The sequence below is a fragment of the Asterias rubens genome, chromosome 16, assembly GCF_902459465.1.
Source record: "Asterias rubens chromosome 16, eAstRub1.3, whole genome shotgun sequence".
Classification (NCBI taxonomy): domain Eukaryota; kingdom Metazoa; phylum Echinodermata; class Asteroidea; order Forcipulatida; family Asteriidae; genus Asterias; species Asterias rubens.
The window spans coordinates 13,297,924-13,303,272 of NC_047077.1; the positions used below are offsets into that span (position 1 = coordinate 13,297,924).

Sequence of the window (5,349 nt, forward strand, 5' to 3'; positions counted from 1 at the left end):
AAAACGAGCAATCCAAATTGTAATGACCCTAATTAAGTTCAAGAGATAACCTGATTCGGAATTTGCTTTGACCCTAAAACCCAGTTTTGTTTCTTTGTCTTTTTGATATTAAGGTGATCCTAACCCATTACACATTTGTATCGCATTATCTGTACAATCCCGCATCGTTCTAAATCATTTCAAATTGTAACGACCACTTCACGTTTTCATGCAATTTATTTAGAATACTATTTTACACATTGCTCCCTGAATATAAGTCCTGCGATTTTGAAATAAGTTTTAGCCAGTTTGTTGGTTATGTTAGTTATGTGCATAATGTGGCATTTCTTGGCAGTGACGTTCGTGGGCGTCATTCATTGTATGCTTACGATCGTCTGCATTAAGTATTAACCAATATCTGAATCGGTAGAGTTGTGGATCTGATCGGATGCCTCTTGCCATGTTACTTGTCCCCCCCCCAAAAAAAAAAAAAAACAGAAGCGTCACATTCTCATTATTCATAATTATTATTATTATTATTATTATTACTGTTACTGTTACTGTTACTGTTACTGTTACTGTTACTGTTACTGTTACTGTTACTGTTACTGTTACTGTTACTGTTACTGTTACTGTTACTGTTACTGTTACTGTTACTGTTACTGTTACTGTTACTGTTACTGTTACTGTTACTGTTACTGTTACTGTTACTGTTACTGTTACTGTTACTGTTACTGTTACTGTTACTGTTACTGTTACTGTTACTGTTACTGTTACTGTTACTGTTACTGTTACTGTTACTGTTACTGTTACTGTTACTGTTACTGTTACTGTTACTGTTACTGTTACTGTTACTGTTACTGTTACTGTTATTATTATTATTATTTTATGAAACAATCGCCAAACCTACAAACATTCCTATAACATCGAGTCAACATTTTAAACAAATTAATGTTACTTCCATCAAAAAGGGAAAATAAATTATAAGCAATCGCAGGCTTAGATTTGAACCCACGACATTTGCAATTCTACAGATTGCAAAGGTCGTGGGTTCGAATCCCACCTGAATAATAATTATGCATGGGGTGATTTTTGTTTTCACAGAGTTAAACACAAAGATGAGTATACAGTGCTAACACACATCAGTGTATAGGGGGTAAAACCGAAATATTATTTATCTCCGATGCAAATTTCCATCTATTTAAATAATATAAGCAGAAAAGTAATAATAAATACTCACAATGTTGTTGTGGTTGTTGTTGTGGTTGCTGTTTTTATTGGCATCTGTCTGTCTCGCGAAACGATTCTACAAAATATTGAATTGTTGAAGGTGCAGCGCCTCCTGTGGCTGACCAATCCTATGCTTGAAAAATATAAAACTCATGTGAACTCGTGTAAACTAATCACACCAAACTCAAAATGTCGTTTCGTAGATAGAGCCGGACAGCTCCTGCGTCTGGAGTTTTTATAGTAGGTCGTGTTTTGAAAGCCCGCACTGTCGAAGAGAAGTTTGCTATTAAACCTGGTTTGATGACCGTTGTCCCCAAGACTGAAGTCCATCGCGCCTCTGGTAAAAATAGCCCACATGCAAAGATAGCTTGCGCACGATTTATATATTTTGTGTATCTTTTTATTTATTTACTTGTTTTCATTTTTGCTGGTATTTTTCTCCGATAGATTAAATTATTTTAAACAGAGATTAAATGAGTGTGAAATTGTTTTAAATATTATCTTATCAGTAATTGCCGGTGCGCTTCATACACAATTGTTTGTCTATAATCTGTATTATTTTCTTCAGATAAATTTACTTTTAAAGGGTCTATGTAACTTTTGTAGGACAAAAAAAACAAAATGTCCACAGATTTACACTAAACTTACACAGTTTGAAAATAATGATAGTAGAAAGCTTCCCTGAAAATATTACGTGCTGAGGTGCTGTAGTTTTTGGGAAATGAGTAAAACAATGTCATGAAAATAATTTTCGTCTCATGAGACGAAAATTATTTTAATTATTTACAAACGTATTTTCATGACATTGTTTTACTCATTTCTCGAAAACTACAGCACCTCAGTAAGTAATATTTGAAGGGGAAGCTTTCCACTATAATTATCTTCAAATCCTGTGGGTTTAATGTAAATCTATGGACATTTTGAAAAGGTACCCAAATCCTTTAAATCGCGAGTATACAAAAAAATATATATATATATGCTGCGGGTTTCTGTTTTTGTTTGTTCTTGTTTCTTTTGCAGGTGCGCATAATTTTGTTGAGATACACAAAATGAGAAGACTGGTCTATGACAATAAAATCAATAGTGTCCAGTGCCTTAGTAAACCATCCACAATATTCATCATGTTGTGGACACTATTGGTAATTACTCAAAATAATTATTATCATAAAACCTTTCTTGGTGACGAGTAATGGGGAGAGGTTGATGGTATAAAACACTGTGAGAAACGAAGTGCCATAGTTTTTGAGAAAGCAGTAATTGTCCATGTAATTGATTTCGATACCTCAGATTTAGAACTTGAGGTCTCGAAATCAACCATCTAAACGCACACAACTTCGTGTGACAAGGGTTATTTTTTGTCTTTCATTATTATCTCGCAAGTTCGATGACCGATTGAGCTCAATCTTTCACAGGTTTGTTATTTTATGCATATGTTGAGATACACCAACTGTGAAGGCTAGTCTTTGACAATTACCAATAGTGTCCACTGCCTTTAAGACGATAATGTTCTCAACTATTGTTGTAATAACATAACAAGCAAGTTTTATTTTAGTGTTTCTTTTGCATTTTTCTTGAACAATTTTGACTTAATTTCAAGATGAAAATTAATAATATTTCACCAAAATAGTTTTAGTATGCCAATATGAAAATCCTAACTATTAAGCTTTAAGATAAAAATAAACACAGTTTTTTGGTGTTTTTATTTTTTTCCCAGTTTTGTATACTGTCTTCAAAAGACGAGCAAGCTTCCTGATTCCAAATTGGACATTTTCATGAAACAACCATTTTGTATCTTCTGCATTTTGGTTAACATTTGATGCGTAAATTAAATGGCGAAAGAAGTTATAGCATGAATGTTTATTTCAAAAATGGGTGTGATATTTTAACCCGTTATAAAGTATGTGTTGAAACCTGACTGTAACAAAAAAATGGTGTCAGAAGTGGGATTCGAACCCACGCCTACAGAGTAGACTACGACCTGAACGTAGCGCCTTAGACCGCTCGGCCATCCTGACATGAACCGAATTAAGGCACATTGACATAAGTATCCCAACATACTGTGTTATTGACATAAAGCTGTTACTTCTATTTATGCCACCAACAAAGAAAAACAAACAAAATACATAAATAAATAAATGAAAATCGGTAAATTGAATAGGCGAGACTACATCCAAACGTTGCTTACCTATTATAATAGGCTGGTAGCCTAAACTTTACAAAGTTGTCCAAAGCTCATCAACTGTTAAGACATTATCTAAAAACAGTAGACATTGTCAGAGTCTCTGGATTGTCTTGTCCCCTTACTTTTCTCCAGTCAAATAATGTCAGACAAAAATGACAAACAACAATTTCAAACAAGTGTACGTAACTAATCATTTAAACCTGAAATTAATAGAAAAACAGCTGGTGTCATGGGTGCGAATCGAACCAAGTGGAAATAAGCGGTCATTTTAAGTACAGCATTGCATGAAGGGATCAAAAACGGAATTCTTATTGCAGCTCAACGGGAGAGTGGTCTCTCGTTTTCTTAGGCCATAATTCGAGTTGGCAGCTGGCATTTCTTGTTTACATCTGGGCGAGAGGTTTTTGTACTGAATTAAATACTGCCAATTACCGTCTTGAGGTGAGACTACGGTATTTATAGCGCCTTTTTAAAGGCAGTTGACACTATTGGCATTTACTAAAAAAATAATTGTTAGTATAAAACCTTACTTGTTAGCGAGTATTGGGGAGAAGTTGATAGTATAAAACATTGTGAGAAACGGCTCCCTCTAAAGTGACATAGTTTTCGAGAAAAAAGTCACTTTTCACGAATTTGATTTCGAGACCTCAAGTTTAGAATTTTAGGTCTCAAAATCAAGCATCTGAAAGCACACAACTTCAAGTAAAAAGGATGTTTTGTTTTCTTTCATAGATAGTTATCTCGCAACTTCGACGACCAAATGAGTTCAAATTTTCACAGGTTTGTTATTTTATGCAAAAAATGTTGAAAAACACCAAGTGAGAAGACTGGTCTTTGACAATTACCAATAGTGTCCAGGGGTGGATTTCACAAAGGTAGTCTTAACTTGGGACTAGTCCTAGGCAATGCTAAGAGATAGGACCAGTCCTAAGTTAGGATGAGTTACTGGTCCTAACTTTTAGGACCAGTCCTATCTCTTAGCATTGCCTAGGACTAGTCCTAAGTTAGGACTACCTTTGTGAAATCCACCCCAGTGTCTTTAATCAGCACATGTTCCTTTTTCGATGATTTTTTCAAGAGGGAAAAAAGCCCGAATTCCATAATAATTTTAATGCCGTACTATGCAAACCTCCCCCATTTGAGGGTTATTTCAAAATTGCAATATAGTCTCCTCATCAAGACAGGAACTGGCAGTTTACCATACAAAAACCCTTGCTTTGTTGTGAAAGAAACACGATGACGACTGCAGCAGCTCCGACATGGCTAGCGACTGTTGCTTCAATCCATGATGACGCAAAACAAAGAATAGCCGTAGACGTAGCAACGACCATTCGAACACGGCCTAATATGGTGTTGAACCGCCTTGGTTGGTATCTGCATTGAAGTAGTAGACCAGCAATGACTATGGTAGAACCCGTGCGCGGCAGTGTAAACAATACTCCCATTGACTCTCAGTCTATCTTCAATGGCGAAGGTTTAAAGGTTATGTATTTTTTTTTTTATCAGACTCGCGTAGGTTTGTAAACAAGGGTGTGATTACACCAGCCATTATCGAACACCCCTCAATTCATGTATATAGAATTATTATTGCCTGATAGAAATAACATTTGTTTTATCATTAGATGAGCTCATTATGGTGACCCAGTATTGTCAGTATCTACCTAATGTAAGACAGGAATGCGAGGTGTTCGTTAGCGTCACTGATACGGTGCTATAGCTGTCTGGTTCTTGCTTCTTTTTTAGCCGGTAAGCTCAGAGTTTACTTCGCTAGTGTAAACCTTCACCCAAGCTTGTCAAGTTGTATGCAGACCATCTGAACTTTGCCAAAAAGGGCGACTCTGTGTGTACATGAACGTTTACCGGGCATCTGTGGCTGTCAAGATACTACAATTGTTATACGGGAAATTTACATTTCATGCCATAATTTTGAGTTTTTAGATGTATCCCTTTTCAAGAAC

The 5,349-nt window shown here is 35.7% G+C and overlaps 1 non-coding gene across 1 annotated transcript; it reads right to left on the reverse strand.

Moving 5' to 3' along the window:
• Window positions 1-3,141: 3,141 nt before the first annotated feature.
• On the reverse strand, window positions 3,142-3,224 carry Trnal-cag. Its single transcript has one exon. It is a non-coding gene; the product is annotated as a tRNA-Leu (tRNA).
• Window positions 3,225-5,349: the final 2,125 nt, after the last annotated feature.